The following is a 22,097-nucleotide window of genomic DNA, read 5'->3' on the forward strand; positions in this document are numbered from 1 at the left end:
AACACAGCAGTGCTGGATTAAAATATTTTCACCCATGATAAACCTAATAACACACATCAATACGAAGAGATGTTTGTAGGCAACCAGCTTCAAGGAACAGACAGCACTGGGGCAATGCCTGATACCATTTTTGCTCATCCAGCTTTACAAAGCAGAATCAATTCTTCAGAGGGTCACAGGACAGTGTGCATGGAGGATCCCGCACTGACAGATGTTAGAGCTGGTCGGGCACATGTGCAAGAGCTTCTCTTTACAAAAATTAAAGTGTAATGGGACTCGAGGGACAAATGTAATCACAACCCAAAATACCATTGCTTAATGAGAAATCTCGGACTCTTAAAAGGCCCCAGCCAATTCATCCTTCATCAGAACCACACCCTTACACAAAGCTGTCTTCATCCAGCCCTTAAATAAATACTCTTATCTTGCATTTTTCAAAGATGCAATTAATGCCCTTACTCAACAGTGCAGAAATTACTGCTCAGCACGTCACACTGCTTCACAGCTACCTCTGCCACACTGCCAAAGTTTTGCAACAAGCTAGTAAATTCTCCCTTTGTTTAACCACCATGTTCGACTTTAAAGGGGCATCCGTGTTACTGAGAAAAGCCTGGCAAAGCCATTGCTTGTCTGTCTGCCAGACGCATGCAGCAAGTGGCTGGATGCCACGTCACTGCCTTGCTCTCGTGTGGCAATATCATAATGATAGTGATACAAGGGCTTCTCCCTAAAATAGTCATGTCCTTGGTCAGCCCATTGAATTTGACATGCCAGTTTTGCAAACTGAAAAATACTTTTTACTCCCCCCCCCCCCCCCCCAGAGCAAGGCCACAAAATTCCTCAAAAGTGGACTACAACGATTTTAGGTCCACTAAAGCACAACAGAATATAGCACCAGGCTCAATCTATTCTTCCACATAACGAATCACAGAATTAGCAAAATCTAGTTTGGAACGGTGTTCGAGACCACCCCCACCCCCCAGAATCCAGGAGTAAAAGTAGGAACCAGATTTTCCTGATCCAACCAGACTCAATTCAGTGCTGTTGCTCAGTATCACAGGTGCACTAACCAAAGGAAGGCATCATCCCTAAAGCCATGCTCCCTTGACAATCGCAACTGAACAGGGACACTGCAAGAGAAGGGGTGAGAATTCAATCATTTTAGGAAAAGGCCTCCCAGCTCCTTATAATGGAGATACATTCCGGGTGTGATGGCCTACATCTCAGGGTGGATGGGGTACCTGCCAAAGCCACAGCTAGGAAAACCAGTCGGAAAGTGGGAATATTCTCCTCCCACGGTGTGAATCCTCAAAGCACAAGACAAGCTGCAAGGAATTCCATTCCCTTTCAAGGTACAAAGTAACACTTCAGATCATAGTAAATGGTACTGCCTTAACCAGATACACCTCCGTATGCAACAGAACACAAACACACCCACACAAAATGTTACTGCAGCCGTGCCCACCAGTTACAGCCACTCTTCTACACCAACCCACAACTTACCCCACCTTCTTATGAAACAGCAAGGAGCAGAAGAGATCTCGGCCAAATGGGCTGGGAGCTCTCATGAATTCAGCACCTCACTATGCTAGAAACTATCCTCATCAAGTCACTGGAACCCAAACCATCTCAGGAACAAAGCAGAGGAGTCGTTTCCTAGATACATTATTGGCAAGTTTATCAGTGTGATGACCACACTACCTTTGGTTTAGTCAACTGCAGACACCCCTATTAGTATCTGTACTGTAACATCACCATCAAGAGCCTACAAGTTTCTGCCTTTGCAGGGTATCGGGAATGGGTTGGATTGGAGGGGTGAACTACCCACTCAGCCATCCGCCATTTTTCTTTCCTGAGCATATCAGAGTTTGAAACATGAGGCAACACTGGAGAGACGGGATAGAGGTATGACGATAAAGGTGCCCATAATGTGTCACTGCAGAAGAACCTCTGAAGCCGGCAACATGAAGGAGAAGGTCATGAGGGAAGTGTAGGGACCATGAGGTGCCATGGTAGTCAGTACCCTCTAGGAGCTCACTGGGCCGATGGAAGTTGGGGTGGGGGCAGGGTGACTATGCATCCACATGATCACCATGGATACAGCCAAAGACCACAGAGCTATTGTGCAATACAGTGAGTGAACATCAAGCCTGCCTGGTTAATGTAAAAAAAACATGAAGAGGGACAAGGTGGGAGGGCTTCCACTCCCAGGAGTGCAGGTGATTTGTGCAGAACCAGAAGACCATGATCTCCACTCTGGAGGCCATGCGCACTTCTTACACTTCTCAGTGCTGACTGATGCAATGGCAGCTGCTGCAGACAGGCAGAGGCTACGTGAAATCTTCCTGCTTTGCTGTCTCACTCTGACCCAGCTAGACTCTGCACTCTGACAGACAGGGGTAACTTACAGTAGTTTAAAAAAAAAACCACCAGTGGCACGTCACCAGGAAAACAGCTTGAAGCCTCTCAGGCAGCCGTGGCCCAGGGTCAGCGACTACAGACTGCTCCTTCAATTGGGTGGGGCCAGCAGTCTAAAAGCAGCGAGCTTAGGGCTGGAGGTACTTGTAGTTCATCACAACATCTGTGTGGACTCAAAGTGAAAGGCTGCAGCCACACAAGTAACAATGGAATGTATTGCGAAGACATCAAGACCAACATACAAGACTGTGTAACAGTGAAAGGCACCAAGGTGTTTAATTCTTACTGAAAATGATTTTCCATGAATACATCATTTGATACAGCGCAGAATAGGCCCTTCTGGCCCTTCAAGACATGCTGTTCAGCAATCCCCGATTTAATCCTAGCCTAATCACAGGACAATTTACAACAACCAATAACCTACCAACCGATAAGGTCTTTGGACTGTGGGAGGAAACCGGAGCACCCCTGAGGAAACCCATGCTGTCACAGGGAGAACGTACAGGATCCTCACAAGCAGCAGCAGGAATTGAACCTGGGTCATCTGTACCGTAAAGCGTTATGCTAACCACTACACTACCATGCCACCCAATACCAAAGTAATCTCAACACTGTTGCCGTACATTCATCTTAAGTGCAAATAACAAAATTAATTTGTGCAGAGATGACATTCCCATTGTTATCACTGTTATGTATTCTACCCAGTCTAGAAATAGAGTCATTCAAAAGTGCTAAGCTATACCTTTAATGCACTCGGACATTAACCTATACGCTCCCAAAATAAAATCCACCTCAGTGCAGCAGACAACACAACTATGAAATAATTAGACTTGAGCCATATTCGTCATGTATTTTATTCCAGCAGTTACCATGTATGGTCCCTACATTACCAGAGGTGGATTACTTCAGAATAATTCTTATCTTCTGTTCTACTATAGCTCTAGTGGCCATCTCCAAAACAGTAAAGCAGGGGCTCCCAACGCTATGGACCAATGCTATTAAGCAAGGGGTCCATGGGCCGCAAGTTGGGAGCCCCTGCAGTAAACTGAGGTAGGTGGAAAGCCAAGATAAAACACATTGCCCCCTTTCTCTTGGAGACACGTTAACACCAAGGATCGAAAGTGACTGGGCAAGGTGAGAGGCTGTACTGAGAACTGATTGTTGGTATAAATAAGCAGGACAGTATCGCATTGCAAGACAATACTCGATTTATCAGTTGTGTCCCATTGCATATTTGAAATTAGTGTAATAATTTAAAATAAAATGTAACTCTAATCTCATGAGATCCTGACTGCTGAATGATTATGGAATCCACCAGCTTGAAACATTAGACTGTCAATTCATGTCTCTAACCAGCAAATGCCAATTAGATCAATACATTGTTATGTGCATTATTGTCAACTCCCCTGACGACAAAGCTGATTTGCCATCACTAACATTAACCAGCAGTCCAACGAGCTCAAGATCGCTAGCAATTGTTTAGGCCTGCAGAGTCCAGCTCATCCAATGAAAATGGTGAGTTATAGAGGTAGAGGTCACAGTTGTTTCAGCAAGATGCCACTCATCAGGAAATAACAAATTTTTATGTCAAGTCCATGACAGTATTCAATGATGTTTTATGTTCAGTGCAGGTTCACTTGGAGGGGATTACACTGCCCATATTACTGGTGTGGTATATTAATAATTGGAGTGGGGTGAGCTTCACTCAGCTTGAAATGGGAAAATTTATTTTTTAGGCTCTTTGTAAATATTGTCTCTTCAGGAATCTTTTATATCCCATGTAGCTTGCTCCATTTGGCTGATACACACAGCTGTAGATGGTGCATGCAGAAGCTGCTGCCGCCTTCCTCTTGTCTTCGGCTGTTGGGTTGCCTTGCTGCTGCCTTTAATGCGTTGCATGATGAAAACCGGCACATTCCTTGTTGGTCCTGAGATTACTCCCTCAGAAGGGGCTGTGCCATTGACAATGATACTGCCCAATTTCGTATTGTAGCACGTTAGAGCAGGTAAGCCCTGTCACAGCGGATGGCTGGTTGTAGACTGGTACTGTCTCTTGGCATCTCTGAAAGCTTTACACAAGTCACACCTTGATTTCTTGTAAAGTTCAGGTCATCTGATTTGAATGTTTTGCCCCAATCCCCATATTCTTCGAGCCCCATGCTGCCCAAGTGTCTATCAATCTCAACCTGGAAGAGCTGAATGGCTGAGGTCCAGTACCCAGCAGGACGACCATTTATCCTGAGGCTCCAAGTTCTAGAGCGTGCAGTGTGAGGACATTGTCTTGATGCCACTACCATTTCATCTGCCTAGGATACATAGAATAGCACAGGTCCTTCCCCTTGACATTCAAATGCATTCACCAGTAATCCAAGGCCTATCAAAAAATAACTAATAAAACAATTTAAAAGCTATTAAAACAGAGTGAAAACATTTACGTACTCAAACAATCAAAATATTTAAATTAAATCAAACAACATCCTTTATTTACCTTTCTCTACCAACTGATTGCTCCTGTTGACATACTGTAAATACACTGGGTTAACTTGGCTTGGACCCAGTGGATGGATTTCCCAGTCTGAGAGCTGAAAAGCTCCACAGTTTTGCCCTGCTGAGATAACGGCTGAGCCACAGCCTCTCGTGAAATGGTCTGTTACAGCAAGTCTCCTGCAAACCTTGTTTGAATCGTAGAGGATGACTTGACTTGTAGCATGAGATTGTATTATCTTAGCCTCCCTATCAGCTGAACAAATCCAGAGACTCAATCATTTCCTACTGCTTTAAACTTCAACCAATCATCCATCCAGCCAGCTTTTAATTGATACAATGGCTTTTCATACAAAGACTTACCAAAATCCATTTGCACCACATATTGGCTCACCCTTATCTACCTGCCATTATATTCTTAAAAAGATCAGAGAGAATTATCAAACACAATTTTCCTTTCACAAAGGAACAATTCCTGCTCCCAATGGTGTTATTATTTTCTAAGTGGCTCGTTATCACATCCAGCATTTTTCGGACTAGAGATGTCAGACCGACCAGTCCCTCTTTTCTCCTCTCCCTTCTTTCTTGAATGTCACTGAAAATCTCCAAGATTCTGCAAACATCATACAGGCAAAAAAAAGTAGCGAAGTCCACCATTAATGCACTCACCACCTCTACAATCATCTCCTACTCTTCCCATCCAGGCTTCACCATCTCAGTTTCAGGATTAGGCCACTGACCCATGTGCACTACAAACTCAAGCACACTTTAGTAACCCATCCCGTCGCCCCATTGCCTGAAAGAATTGCACTCCTTTCAACCAGTTTCTCAGTCTCCATCACATATACTTACAGCTTCCTTTTCAAGTAGTCATAGCTCTCAGCTACATTTGTATCTCCCATATCTGTTGTCACTCTTCCCATCCCTCACACATATCCAACTACTATATAGTCCCATGATGTCGTGCTAAACCTTTAACGTACTCTAAGATCAATCTTTCCTCCCACATAGATATCCAGTTTTCTTTCATCCATGTGCCTATCTGGGAGTCTTTGAAATGTCGCTAATATATCTGCCTCTACCACATCCCCTGGCAGTGTGATCCATCCACCCACCACTCTACGTAAAGAAAAATCTGCTTCTGACGACCCCCCTATACTTTCCTCCCAACATCTTCAAGTTACAGCCTCTCGTATGAGCCATTTCTGCCCTGGAGGGAGAAAAATATCTGGCTGTTCACTTTGTCTATGCCTCTTATCATCTTGTACACCCCTATCAAGTCACCTCTCATTCTCCATCACTCCAAAGAGAAAAGCCCTAGCTGACGAAACCTTTCCTCATATTTCACACCTTGACAAAGATAGGGAGGGGAAAAGCTTGGGTGCAAATGGAAGAATGTTTAAAAAAAAAGTCAATATGAATGAACGAAAGAAATTTATTTCGGTCAGTACAAACATAACAATAAAGCATCATTTTCAACGATGATTGCATAAGACAAAATTACATCAAAAAAAATGCAGATGTTCTTTAAAACAGACCGAAAGGGTGCAGGCTGAAGCTACAGCTTATTACGCCTACCCCTCTTAGTTATACAACAACATATTTGGCATCAATCATCACATCAAAACAAAAAAATTCATAATCTTTTAACACAAAATCCAATTTCAAGTTTCATTTATTTACATTACTCCCATTTATTTTATATCATGTATTTTATATTTGTTCATTAAATTATTTTTAAATAATTTTTTAAACTTGTTAAGTGTGGTGCATGATTTTAAATTCTCAGTACAGTTGTTCCATAGATTCACCCTTCTGACTGCAATACAATGATTTTTCACATTTGTTCTTATCCTTTGTTTTTGAAATATATATGTTCCTCTCAAATCATGTTGACTTTCTCTCATTTTAAACAACCTTTGGATACTTTGTGGTAGCTGTCTATTTTTTACTTTATACATAATTTGTATTATTTTAAAATCTACAATCTCAGAATTTTAAAGTGTTTAGTTGAATAAATAGTGGATTGTTTGGCTCATAACTTGTCTTATTCACAATTCGTATGACTTTCTTTTGGAGTAGAAAAATTGAGTTTGTATTTGTTTTGTATTTCCCCATACCTCTACACAGCAAGTCATGTATGGGACTATAAGTGAACAGTATAATGTATACAAAGATTCCTGATTCAAGATACCTTGCGCTTTGTACAGTATTGCAATAGATTTTGACATTATTGCTTTGACATAATTTATATGTGGTTTCCAGCTTAATTTATTATCTATTTCTACTCCTAAAAATTTTGTTTCTGATACCTCATCAATTTCAACATCATTTATTCTAAGTTTACTACAATACATTGCTTATGCAAGAAAGTTGGGTCAAGACCAATACAGCTTTGTTCACAAGTTTACATGATTGGAGGATGGGCAGCAGTACTTTGAAATAATGCAACCACATTACATTAAATGCCAGAAGCTGCTGCCTATTCACAAAAATAATCCAAAGAGTACCAATTTTCAATCTAAACGTGGATCTTGACCAACAGAAAATACAGTTAAATATGTCAACATAACAGAATAAAATTCTGATATTTAAAATAATCCTTTGTAAAACCAGTCAAGAATGATAGCTGCTGACACTTTATTTCACTGTATTAAAGCAATGCATTATTAATTCTGTTACCCTTCTTCTTCCAAATAAACTCAGTCTAACTGTCTGATGCATGCCTCCGGCAGGCTGCTGATGTCATCAGTCTGACAAGGTGTCTCTTTCTATTTATTTCCAATGGAAAATTGATGCAAAGTCCTAGTCACAGACTGCATGCAGAAACCGACTGACTAACATGGGAATTCAGGAAACAGTCAGCAAGGATAAACTGGGAGGTGATGGGGGCAGGACAAAGAATTGATCAGTTTGATACTCAAATTGTCTAGAACGTCAACGTTGTTGGGCAAAAAAAGAAGGCGGAAAATGAGAATGGCTGTGATTAACAATGATGGCTTTGTTTCGAATCTCGGTCTGTTTGTCACAGATAAAAAGAAACAATTCAGCAAACCCTTAAAGTGGAGTGCCCACTGAAGATACAGAGGGGAGCCACATTTTTAAAGTGAGCTCTAGCTGTTTTGTCATATAGTGCATGCAACCACCTGGAACCCTCCCACTCGACTTCAACGAATTGTGTAATATTGAACCCAAAAGGTCAGCAGAAACTATTTGAATGAGCTGAGGTTATCAATCAAAATATAGATATTTGATAAACTTTTTATAGCTTCTTAAGGCTTCATATGAAAGGCCACGTAAGGTGAGGGGGTTGATGATCATGTTGCCGTTTGCAAGATTTGGTTTTTTTTGTGTGGGGGGGGTTGAATTTTTCTTTGGTTCTATGGTTTTCTTTGTTACGTGGCTATCTGAAGACGATGAATCTGAGGGTTGTACACCGCAGACGTACATTGATAATAAATGAACTTTCGATTTTCAACAACATCCTGAACGTGAACTACTCAATGATCCACAAAGAACAGACCTTTTGTTTAGGCTTGATATTTGTAAACACTTCAGGAACAAATCCATTAAATACATTTTAAGACCACTAGCACGTGGCTGCTTTTGACATTCACAGCTGTTTACAAGACTTTTTTTTTCTCTCTTTGCCTGAATTGCCAAAGGATCATTATTTCTGGAGCAAAGTCAAAACAGCTGAAGCACAATGCTTCGAGTAATGAGGGAAACAGTATTCACCGTTTGCCGTCATTATAGAGGCAATTCACAAAGCCTACAAAATAATGGATGATGTTAGCAAATCAGAACAGTGGAATAGAAAGGGTTAATCCTAAATATAACCAAAGTGTCAGACTTGGCTTAGTTGTGCCACTCTCATTTCTGGGTTAGAAGATCATAGATTTAACGTGCTCCAGCAACTCGAGCACATTATCCTGTCAGACACTTCAGTACAATGAGAGCTGCTGCAACGTGGCACTTTTTGGATGATACATTACTACCTGCCTATTCAAGAGAGCATAAAAGAACAGAGTGCTTCTTTAATGTCCTGACCAACATTTGTCTCTTCAAACATCATCGGCAAGAACTAAATAGGTCCTCTACCCTAATGCTTCATTAGCATATTTACTGACTTACTTATATACAAAATGATGCTCAATGTCTTGGCTGAGAAGCTAGATGGGACATTCCAACTGGTCTGATAAAGGTTCAGGTTAGAAACAACCTTACGTCTTGCTCTCAGGATAAGCAGATTCACGGCAGTAAAACACTACGTCAGGACGAACGCTCCCTCTTCCAAAAGAAAGACAGATAGCAGTCTTCCTGAAGGTAAAAGCTCAGATGTTCAGGAGGTGGTTTATCATTTTGACAGGATTCCATCTGTTTACGAAAGATGAAATCATAGGCCAGCACATTCTACCTCACGTGCGCACTACAACATGGCACCAAAAGCAGCCGATTTTTTTGTGAGGAAAATGAGGAAGGCTGGAAATACCCAATAAATTCACCAACTTCAAGGATTCTGTATTCTTTGTGACAAGACAGAAAAATCTGAATGAGTTTTTTTAATCAGAAGCTCCCGGGTGGACTCCAGCAGGGAGATTAACATGCTTTTACTTTTGAGCTGGGAGCAGAGCTGCTGCTTTTCATTCTCTCATTAGGCTGTTTGTTAGTCACCGCAATAGGGGTGGAGCAGATGCCGGACTGAAAGTTCCAGGTGACCAGATTCAACAGAGTGGCGTTGTGAGACCATAAAACCGTAAGACACAGGAGAAGAATTAAACCATTCGGCCCATTAACTGTTCCGCCAATTTGTCATGGCCAATCTATTTTCCCTCTCAACCCCATCCTCCTGCCTTCTCCCTGTAACCTTTGACATCCTTACTAATCAAGAACCTATCAACCCACGGTTTAAGTACGATGGCCTCCACAGATTCTGAACAAGGCGTTAAGCCAGAGGACAAAGGACTGAACCGGTGCTCAGTTCACTACTCCAGGAGGCTTTGCACGCCTCAGCGCTGAACTGACGGTGGCTGTGGACTCACTTTCAGGGCCTCGGCAGTTCACGTTCTGAGCATTACTTGTTTGCTTTTTTATTGCTTGCACATTAATTGTATTTTTTTCACTCACTGGATATTTGAAGGTCTTTGTGGTGTGTGGTTTTTCCATGGGTTCTATTGTGTTTCTTTGTTCTGTGGCTAACTGCAAGAAAATAAATCTCAAGGTTCTATATGGTGTACATACTTTGATAATAAATGTACTTTGACTTTGGCTAAAGAAATTCCTCCTCACCTCTGGTCTGAAGGGGTTTCCTCGTATAGTGAGGCCGTCTCCCCTGGTCATGCACTCCGCCACTATAGGAACATCTTCTGCACATCCAGTCTGTGTAGGCCTTTCAATATGTGATAGGTGTCAATGAGATCCTTCCTCATTCTTCTAAACTCCAGCAAGTAAACGCCTGGAGCCATCAAATGCTCCTTTTCACTCTCATTAATGTGAGGTTCCATTTGGAAGTTACAATCCTTTACATGACTATCAACAGTCTATAATTTCCTGGGAGCAACAAACAGCCCACATTTGCCAGTCATCTGCCTAATAAAGCCCATTCCTACCTTGAGTGGATTCTTTGCAAGGACATAATGAATCAAACTGGTTTAGAACTGATTGTAGTGAAATGCTTTGTTAGCCAGGAATGCCACACCCCCAGGGTTGGACCAGCTGTCAATGCAGTTAAACAGATTAAAGATTAAACGTTTAAAAATGTAAAATTACTGAAACACTAAAAATGATTTTAATTATTTTAAACATTAAATGTAAATTAACAATTAATCATAATTTATCTCAAGCTAACTAAGATACATTAGGGATATATAAAACATTCTTAGGTAGGCACATGGATGAATGAAAAATGGAAGGCTACATGGGAAGGAAGGATTAGATTGATCTTGGGATAGGTTAAAGGGTCAGCACAACATCCTGGGCCGAAGGGCCTGTACTGTGCTGTACTGTTCAATGTTCTATGGTCTTATTCTAACTGGAAAAATCCATGCACAAGTTAAAATATAAGATGTAAAAATGTTCTGCCAATCTTCCTGAACTCACGTCTTTAGTCCTTTCTGAAAGCGATCCAAAAGGTCGACCTACAACAGCCCTGTGGTTCTTCCCCTCTGGCATCTGCTAGTCTGCATTGAAATTACTGGATCAATGTATTTGTGCCACACTGAGCCCTTCATGAAGGAATCCAAAACTGGAGCACTGTTGGAAAGATATTGGCAATGTACTCGCAGGAAGTGTGCGCTTCCAAAATCCAGCACGTTTATATGGGAGCCATAAACTTCTTGCCAGTTATGTGGGAAATGCCGATAGTTCCATATGGAACAGCCAGTATTTCACGTGAGCATTCAGGCATTATAAATTCCACAGCAGGACGAAAACAAGACAAAATGAATATCTTCAAGGAGAACTGAATACAAGACCTTAAGACCATAAAAACATAGGAACAGAATTAAACCAATCTCCACTTTAAATGTACCAAATGACTAGGCCTGCACAGCAAAGAATCCCACAGATTCACCATCTTCTGGCTAAAGAAATTTTTCCTCATCTCTGTTCTAAATGAATGTTGCTCAACTCTGAGGCTGTGAGGCTTCCGCTATGGGAATCATTCTCTTCACATCCACTCTATCTAGACCTTTCAATATTCAATAGGTTTCAAATTAGATCCCCCTCATTCATCTAAACTCCAGCAAATACAGGGTCAGAGTCATCATACGCGCCACATATATTAACCCTTTCATTCCCGGGATTATTTTCATGACTTTCCCTTCGACCCTCTCCAATGCCAGCAAATCTTTTCTTAGGGACCAAAACTGCTCACAGTATTTTAAGTACAGCCTGACCAGTGCCTTATAAATACTCAGCATCACTTCCTTGCTCTTGTATTCTAGTCCTCTTAAAATGAATGCTGACACTGCATTTGCCTTCTTTACTTTTAGCGAACTTTTAGGGAATCCTGCACAAGGACTCCGAGGTCCCTTGCACCTCTAATTTTTTTTAAAAAATTCTCCCCATTTAGGAAGTTGTCCATGCCTTTATTCCTTCTGTCGAAGTGTATGACCTTGCACTTCCTTACGTTATATTCTATCTGTCACTCCTTTGCCCATTCTCCCAGTCTACGTCCTTCTGCAGACACCTTGCTTCATCAACGCTACCTGTCCCTCCACTTCCCTTTGTATCATCCACACACCAATCAATTCCTGCATGCAAACCATTGACATATAACATGAAAAGAAGCGGTCCCAACACCAACACCTGCAGAACACAGCCAGTCACTGGCAGCCAACCAGAAAAGGCCCTCTTTATTCTCACTCTTTGGCTGACTGGCAGGAGGCAATCTTCTATCCATTCTAGTACCTTTCCTGTAATGCTATGGGCTCTTAACTTGTTAGAATTAGAACCAGAATCAGGTTTATCATCGCCGGCATGTGTCGTGAAATTTGTTAACTTAGCAGCAGCAGTTCAATGCAATACATAATCTAGAAAAAAATAAGTAAATCAATTACAGTATACGTATATTGAATAGATTAAAAATTGTGCAAGAAACAGAAATACTGTATACAGGTATTAAAAAAGGTGAGGTAGTGTTCACGGGTACCTCCAAGTACCTCAATACCTCATCCTTAATAATGGACTCTAACATCTTCCCAACCACTAAATCTCATGAGACTATGCTGCAGTTATGTAGAGTACTGGTACGGCAGCATCTGAAGTCCAGTTTATAGGATGGTTTCCGTGCTTAAGCAATGGTGTAAGCGCACCAGAAGCAGTTCAGGGGAGATCTGTTAATCTAACGGAGACACAAGTGACTATAGACACTACAATCCCAAACTTGGGTGGGGGGATGGAGATACGTCTCTACCAAAGGAGGTGTAGGGTGCTCCTTCCCTACATTTGCCTGCACGTCACCCTTGGGCAAGGTGTAGAATCTGCTTAGTAGCCCCCCCCCCGCCCCCACCCAAACAGCATCACATGAAGCTATGGGAGCAGGTGGTGCATGGTCATATGTAGCTGGCGCATATTACAAGTCCTGGTTAGGCAGTCAATCTCTGAAGAGAATTGATAATGGCTGGGGTCACCCATCTTGTAAGAAGGCAACAGCAAACCACTTCTGTAGAAAAATTTGTTAAGAACAAACTTGGTCACGGAAAGATCATCATTGCCTACGTCATACCTCACAGCACATAATGAACAAACAAATCCCAAGCTGCTTGGAGGAATTTGGAGGATGTGGCAGCATCTGTGGAGACAGAAGGAAAGCTGATACTTCAGGTCAATCCGCCAGGAGTTTGTTTCTCACTTATTAATCTAATACCTATAATGGGAGGGAATGGTTGCTATCCACTGGAGTCTGGAAAGTAAGAGGAGTCTTGACAAGGTTGATATTAAGAGGATATTTCTTGTTGTGGAAAAAACTAGAATCAGGATTTATTGTTTAGAAATAAGAAGTCACCCATTTAAGAATTTCTAGCTGAATAAATTCCTCTTCATCTCTTTTCTAAAGAGATATCCTTCCATCCTGTGGCTGTGGCCTCTGATCCTAGACTGTCCTACTACTGGAAATATCCTCTCCATATCATCTTGACCTCTTCAATATTCGGCAGATTTCAATGAGATCACCTCTCATTTCTTTCTAAATGCAAGTGCAGTCCCAGAGCCATCAAACGCTCTTCATACGCAACCCTTTCATTCCAGGGATCATTCTTGCAAACCTCTTCTGAACCCTCTGCAATGACAGCTCATCTCTTGAGGGAAAGCAGTAAGAAACATTTCCTAGGCTCATCTTTACCCAGCAGTAACAAACGACAAGCACATTGCAAACGCAAGCAGATATCCATCATAGTATAAAAGGCAAAAACCAACATGAATCCCACTTGGGGCCAGTTACAAGATGGACCACTGCACATCACGCAGCTTGGGTTCAGAGTTCAAAGTGGTACATTCACAAAACGTTCACTCATCTGCTAAAATCGGATTAAGGTTCTCAGCTGTGCTACGTGAAAATACCTCTCCTGGAGCAATATTTGAGGCATCTCACCACAATAAATACCTGCAGCATCTTGACAAGTACAAAAGGTTCTTCCATTCATGCTAAACAAAAAGAAACAATACCCCTGTCGCTCACATGTAAATTCAAATGCCTGCAACACCATTGCATGGGAGTGAGTAAGCAGATATCTTTAGAAGTAGCGATCCCAGTGCAATTCCTGACAAACCGAGTTCCAGTTGTACTTTTTTTCCATCTTTAGCAACAGTCCTTTTTATAATGCCTAGAATATTTATTTTACCCCGCCCCCCCCACCCTGACCTATTTAACACATCTGCAGAGATGAAACGCAACAGTTAAGTTGCAGAAACAGAGATCAAGTCAACCTTGCTCCCTTGAATTACAGCTGTTGGTGAGTAGGAAGTTGAATACATTTGATCAGAAGGTCCTACACAGAACCTCTGATCTCATCAGAACACAGGCAGCAACATAAATTGGCACTAAGGCTATTGAAATCTTCCCTGTACTCAAAAAGACCCTGGCAAATAGGGTCATAGAATAAAAGGAACAGGACAAAACGGCCCTTCAATCCATCGCATCCATGCCAGTTGATACCCATCTGAATGAGTCCCGTTTGCCCACATTTGGCCCATATTCCTCCAAATCTTTCTTTCTGACATAACTGACCAAGTGACCTTATTGTATCTGCCTCAACCACTTCCTCTGGCAGCTCACTCCATATATGAACCACCTTCTACAAATAGTAGTTTTCCCTTTTAACTCTTAAATATTTCCCCTCTCACTTTAAACCCATGTCTTCTGGCTTTCAGTTTCCTTTCCCTAAAAGACTACGTACATTTACCTTATTAATAACCCTTACGATTTTACACACCTCAGTAAGGTCACCACACAGTCTCCTGCACGCGAAAGGATAAAGTCCTAGCCTGCCCAAATACTCTCCTTATAACTCAGGCCCTCAAGTACTGATACTGTATCACTCTTGTAAATATTTTTTGCAATCATTCCAGTTTAATGATGTTTTTCCCATAACAGGGCAACCAGAACTGTACACAATTCTCCAGGTGCGGCCTCATCAACACCTTGGACAATTCCAACATACGGTTCCAATGCCTACGGATCCTCAATCCTCTTCCCACCCCTTTTCCCCATATCTTTTAAAGCCTTGTTTTAAGTAAACTCAACAACCATTCACAAGGCACAGGAGTATAGTCTGACATTTTTTTTTAAATTAACTGACGAAATTACCCCTTGCCCGAGTGAGCAGGTTGTCATCCCAACCTGTGAGCCTGTGGCCTCTAGTTCTAGATTCCTCCAAAGAATATAATAATCCATTGAGATACCTTGCTTAAAAGGCAGCAAGTGTGGTGAGATCATGGAAGAGGAGCCATTATTCATTCTGAATGAACATGTTTGTCTTTTTTATCCCCGTGATAACATTCAGATTGTATAGGATGGGAGGCATGCTTGCCTTTTTCAGTCAAGACATTGAGTTCAAAAGTCAGGAATTATACTTTACAAAGCCGCTGGCTAGACCGCATCTGGAACACTGCACTCAATTCCAGTCACCCTATTATGCGAAGGATGTGGAGGCTCTGGAGAGGCTGCAGGGAGGTTTATCAGGACGCTGCCTGGATTAAAGTGCATGTGCTAGTAAATTAGACAAACTAGTGCTGTTTCTTCTTGGGTGGCACAGGGTGAGAGAGGCCTAACAGAAGCTTGCAAAAATTATGAGGTGTAGGTAGGTAGCCAGTATCTTTTATACCCCCCACAGTCGAGATGTCTCATACTAGAGGGCATGCACTTACGGTGAGAGGGAGCAAGTTCTAAAGGAAACGCACAGGGTAGTTTTGTCTTTAAGGAAGCACACTGAGAATAGTAGGCACCTGAAGTGCACTGCAGGGGGTGGTGATAAAGGCAGACACAATAGAAGTGTTTAGAAGGTGCAGGAATACGCAGAGATTGCAGGATATGGACCAAGTGCGGACAGAAGGGATTAGGTGTCACCAGCCAATTAGTTCAGCACAATTTAGTGGCATGAAGAGCAACACACACACACACACAAATGCAGGAGGAACGCGGGTCAGGTAGCGTCTATGGAAGTGAATAAACAGGCAATGCTTCAGCTCAAGACCCTCCTTCAGGACTGGAAAGGGGGAAAGACACCAGAATAAAAGGGTGGTGGGAGGGGAAGGAAGACCAGCTAGAAGGCGATAGGTGAGGCCAGGTGGGTGGGAAAGGCAAAGGGCTGGAGAAGGAGGAATCTGATAGGCGAGGAGAGTGGACCATGGCAGAAAGGAGGGGCACCGGGGGCGGGGGGGGAGGCGATAGGCAGGTGAGGAGAATAGGCAAGGGGTCACTGTGGGGAACAGAAGAGAGAACGGGGAAGGAAAAACAATTAGTGGAAAGAGAAATCTATGTTCATGCCATCAGGTTGGAGGCTACCGAATACGAGGTGTTGCTCCTCCAACCTGAGAGTGGTCTTATGGCCAAAAAAGAGGTTATGGACCGAAATGTCAGAATGGGAGTGGTGTGAAGGCCTTGGTTCTGTGCTGTGTTGTATGAATTGGAAGACAGTAGAAAGGCGGCAGTACACACAAAATGCTGGAGGAGGCAGCACCTATGGAAAAGAGTAGAGTCAATGTTTCGGACCGAGACCCTTCAGCGGGACTGGAGACAAAAAGATGAGTAGAGTTACTTTTTAACTCCATTCATCTTTTTTTTCCTCCAGTCCTGCTGAAGGGTCTCAGTCTGAAATGTTGACTCTACTCTTTTCCATAGGTGCTGCCTGGCCTGCTGAGTTTCTCCAGCACTTTGTGCGTGCCACTTGGATTTCCAGCATCGGCAGATTTTCTCTTGTTTGAGAAAGAAGGCAGTGTTGGGAACATAAATAAAAACAATGACAAGTAAAAATGCCCCCAACATTTACTGGCTTAGGAAAAACCCACAGCCAAGGATGGAACTCATTCTTATGAATGGGAGACACATCCGATTGTGGCTGTAGCAAGGGCAATCTGCTTAAATATCCTCCATCATATGGATCTGCGGATGGGCAGATGGGGCAAAAAGAACCAACTGTAGTTCCTTTTCAAGATCGCCTGCTGCCAAGGACGTGCCCATGTGATAACCTAGGCTGAAACAGGGACATTCTTGCCAGCAAGCACTCGCACATGAATACAGAAACTCTCTCTCTCTCTCTCACACACACACACACACACACACACACACACACACACACACATACAGACACACCTCCACACATGTGAACATTGGCACTTGGCCAAGATACCAGACGGTTCTTCCACCCACTAAACCATACCCCAGAGAAGGGAACATTGTCAAGACAGAAAAGGAATTTCAATAAGTTAAATAAATAAAGAGGAATACAACAAAAATTAAAGAAAGAAGACATCAGTCTTGTTCTGTATTTGACTGAAGTTCCAGATTATTCTACAAATATGGGGTTAGCATTGGAAAAAAAAATTACATTTCCCTTGGTTGGTTGCACTGCATTTCTAGTTCTACACAGCTTTGGCTTCACATTAATTCTATTCTTAAGCCTACTTTCATTCAACTGCTAAAATGGTTTCAGAGTCTCACATTCAAATCATTTGCTTAAAGTATCCCTTTTGAGGCCTTTTTTTTTTGGAGTCTTTATTGGAGTTGCCTCAGGATGTTTAATTTTTAAAAAGCTTGCTAAGAATGCTTCCTCTGATGAACTCCTCTGCCCACTCGTTTCAGGTCATTTTATTGGATCGAGGGATCCTCCTGTCCAACATCGATGCATTCTGCCTCAGAATTCAAATTTGTGCCATACTGGGAAGATACTGCAGCAGGATTAGGGTAGTGGCTTCTGTTTGCCTCATGTCAATTGACAATTGCTGCTTGTTTTTACACATTAAAAGGAAGTTTTTATTTGTTGGTGGAGGAGGAGGAGGGGAACGAGCTTCTCTGTCACGCTATTCCACCCAAAGATCCCCCTATCACAGCCGATAACGCACACTACTATAGCTTAGCACCCATCTGGGCTGTCAACCTTATGTCCAGCTCATGTTCTTCTGTGCAGATGGCAAGCTCTTGCGAGAAAGAACGATCACATCATTCAGCAACTCATTTTCCATGAGACAACAGCAACCATTTGCCTTTCCCCTCTGTATTTAAATAGCACAGCGGGATTATTAATGAAGGAATTGAGTGATGGGGAGAAAAAGGAAGCAGAGAGAGCGGCAGCCACTCAGACACTGAGAAGGTATTCAAACAGTTAAAGAGGATACATGTCTAATGCATCCACATGGCAACGACAAAAGCCCAAGTCGGAATGAAAAGACTATCTGTCGGCAATAACAGCATTTGTTAATGCTGTCGTCTATTTATTTGTTTAATTAACTGCTCGAATTTGTACTGTGATGACCAAAACATAAATGCTAGAACACCAATAGCACAAAACACACACAACACCATCAGACTTTGATGTGTACACAGAAAACATGACTGGGGTGTCTGTGGGGGGAGAGTGGGGGGGGGAGGGAGGGTGCAGGATTTCAAAGCATGAATTTTTAAAATGTTGATTCCACTGTTATAATGAGAAGCTAGCTCACTCGAAGACTTGACTGCATTTTGTTCCTTATCAATTGCAACACACACCAAAAAAAATCTAACTGATTAAATCCAAATGCAGAATTGAAAAGAACTAGTTTTTCTACATGTCATATGTCAACTCATTATTAATGCTGTTTAGGGATGGGCAGACTGTGAGGCCTGTGCATAACCTACTTCTACAACAACCCACGCCAAGTGATTTTAACAATTCAAAAGCACATATCACACTGAGGGAAAGCAAAAGGTAATGTTACCTGTAAATGGTGGGCATGTCATCCTTGCCATTTTAAACCTCTTCCACCTCCACTGCATAACAAGTTCTTTTTAACGCCAGGAAAACACACTCACACACAAGCTCGCCCTGCAGCTTTCTTTCTACGTTCCTCTCACACCAGTTTCTGATCCTGGTCTTGTCAAGAGAAACCTTTAGCACTCCACTGCTGCCTGATCTCCTCCAGGCAACGTTGTCATTTATTGATCCCAACCGATTGGCTGAAGCAAATCTGATAATGTCAATGGCGTTAATTTTAATATGATGTCATTCCCCCTTGTGCACCTGTGATTGGCTAACTGGCTGAGCAGCTGCTTTGAGCTGAAGGACAGTTGCTTGCCTGAGGTATAAAGCTTTCAATGCAGTTCTGAATCATTGGTGGTTGCTGTGGAAACATCGCTACTTACTCTCCTTGTTACCCAAGCAATTTACAGTTGTGTTTTCAACTGACTTGACTTCAAATTTGCAATATAACTTAAAAAGAATGAATAGGAAACAAAATAATACAGAATGCACAATTTAAATAGACATACAGTGTATAAAGTTTTTTATATCTTATAATTAGATAGAAAACACATTAAACTGAACATGTTAAACATGGCTTCATACCAAAACACAACAGATAATAGTAGTTGGAAGGTAATAGTCATCTTTATCAATACTCTCGGCCACAGTAGCTTGACCATTTGTACAGAAAGTACTGACAAAAGATGGGATCGCCATGGGTATCAGATGCCATTGTACAAACGTACATGTCTCAGCCTACATTCTGAATACTTACCAAATCAAGCCTGCTTTTCTGGAATATCCACCCATCTATGTTACTAAGGAGAAAGGACAGATGTTACTCGGTAGTAATAAAAGCACTGGTTCAATTTTCACTTCCCCAGTCGTGGCAATTCAGTTCAACTAAAACTATACCCACCATCACTTTAACTGATATCAACTAAACCAATTTAAACTAACAGTTTAAATCTCTAGGCTGCCATTCTCCAGATCCTCTGGTTTCCTCCCACAGACTAAGGACATACCAAATAGGTTCATTGGTCATTACAAGTTGCCCTGCTGGTAGGTTGGGGTTAATATTGGGTTTGTCAGGGGCAATGTGGCTCGAAGGGCTGGAAGGGCCTACTTCTCACTGTATCACTAAATTAATAAATAAAATCTAGCATCCTGTTTCTAGCCTTAAGACAAGATGGTGCCGTATTTACTTGCTGATGGAATTATTTTCATTCAGCGATTAAAAAAGGAAACCACAAAACCATGTGGCAGGTCCAACAATGTGGCATTAAATATTAAATAAATAAAATATTAAAAACCCCTTCAAAATACACACGGCTGTAGAATACAATGCGACATCTTGGCAGAAACATAACTGCAGAAAAACTTCAAATATTTAGTGGACTACACTGACGGCATAACTATTGGTAGCAATAATGACTGACTGATGCCTGGTTTCTATTTTGTAAAAACCTAACTCATTTTATGATATTGGATCGAACAACCACAGAACATTAGAAAGTTTTTGACAAAAAATGGCCATTCAGTCCAACAAAGCTTGTCAAATTCCTATTCAAATAGTGTGTTCAAATAACTATTGAGTTTAGATTTGAAAGTCTCCAAAGGACTACTCAACTAGGTAATTAATTCCATTAGTCCACAACTCGCTGTGTGAAGAAATATTTTCTTATGTTATTCTGAAATCTCCTTCTAACCAGTCTCTACCTATGTCTCCATGTCCTTGCTGGAAGATTATTTTGAAGTAGCAGCTGGCATTCACCTTATACTCTTAATGATTTTGAACACTTCTATCATGTCTCCTCTCATTCTACATCTATTGAGGCAAAAAAGATTTAATTCTTTCAACCTTTCAGGTTGGAATTGCGACCTTTGAGGACCTGTGGGTGAAATTTCTCATACTAAATTAAAGAATCTTTGGAATTCTTAATCTCTGTTTTTTCTTGTTCCTCTCCATGCCGTGTGGCAATTTGACTGGCAACCTTCCCGTTTCTTCCGTATTTGACCATTTTTTTTTTAAAAAATGAGGCCAAGTGGCTAGCTCGATGTTCAACACAGCACAGGTGGAAAGTGAACAAGGAGCCAGCCGGATTCGAACCCGGAACCACTCGCCTTGAAGTCCGGTGCAGATACCACCAGAACACCGGCCAGCATTAATCTCAGATGGCTGTGAATAATTTGTCAGAGTTCTTTCACAGCTAATGTAGGCACATCTTGGGTTTAAAGGCAGGGAGAACTTGGTGGGCAGTCGTTTAAAAAGGAATAAAAGTCCTTCACTTTACAAAGACACACCATCTACATACGAGAATGCAATTAACCATGCCTGAGAATGATAGACGAGGAGAGGGCATGGTTTGCTGTCCTGCAGCACAACCGCCACCACCCCCCCCCCCCCAACCCCAACACCACCAGCAGACATGCTTCTGGTTAAGTCATTGAAGTAAAAGATAGGCCATGATTTTATTAAAAGGTACAGCAGCTTCACAGTGATGAAAGGTTCTTCCTTCTGTTACCCACGTTCAGATCTCAAAATTACAAATTTTATACTCAGTCCAATGCAGTTACCTAGCCCTGCAATATTTGGACTGAACTACATTCCACGGCCTTCGGACTTGAGCCTAAGTAAGAGGAAACAACTCCTACCCATTTTGGAGGAGATGAATCCACTTGAATAACAATAATAAGTCTCAATAATACCATATTTTTTAATTTAATAATGTAAATTTGATTTAACATTTCTGACAGTTAGCAACATTCTCATTCTCTGAAGCTCTTAGTGTCACACATGATAGATGTTAAATAATGGGAAACTTGCAAAAGTACACTTCACCAAAGATCCTACTGGCATTTCCCTGCTTGTACTAAAGTAATCATCAGAGCTTGTTCCATTCGAAAAGAACAAGTAGGTTGATGGGGCTTTTAAGCTCCAAAAGCAATACGTTTGCTGCCAGGTTGGTGCACACTTCAACAGAGATCATGTCTGTCATTGAGTTTAAGAGGCTGGCTCAAAACAACGATTTCTATTAATCATTTCTTGTTGACTAAACAACAGCTGGACCTTAGCTGATCTGGACTTTGGGTGGAGATGGGCCACAATTGACTCAATCCACAACTGCACAGATTGGGTGAATATATAGGGACAATTCAGTAACTGAACAGTCAATCAGTTCAAAAGAATACCATGCTTACTCAATGGGAGATTGCATCATCTGTCTAGTCATTGACACACAAGCTGAGAAACTATTTCTC

The 22,097-nt window shown here is 41.8% G+C and overlaps 1 protein-coding gene across 3 annotated transcripts in view; it reads right to left on the reverse strand.

Annotated features, from left to right (window-relative positions):
* Positions 1 to 22,097, reverse strand: part of LOC140204288 (serine/threonine-protein kinase PAK 3) — a 248,300-nt gene that overhangs the window by 123,584 nt on the left and 102,619 nt on the right. Inside the window, exon 1 of one of the 3 annotated variants that reach the window (XM_072270882.1) lies at positions 18,814 to 19,003. The exons of the other annotated variants lie outside the window; for them this stretch is intronic. The gene's annotated coding sequence lies outside the window, so the exon portion shown is untranslated. Of the gene's footprint in view, positions 1 to 18,813; positions 19,004 to 22,097 lie in introns of those variants that run through there. 3 annotated transcript variants of the gene reach the window in all.

This window comes from Mobula birostris, chromosome 10 (genome assembly GCF_030028105.1).
Source record: "Mobula birostris isolate sMobBir1 chromosome 10, sMobBir1.hap1, whole genome shotgun sequence".
Taxonomy (NCBI): Eukaryota; Metazoa; Chordata; class Chondrichthyes; order Myliobatiformes; family Myliobatidae; genus Mobula; species Mobula birostris.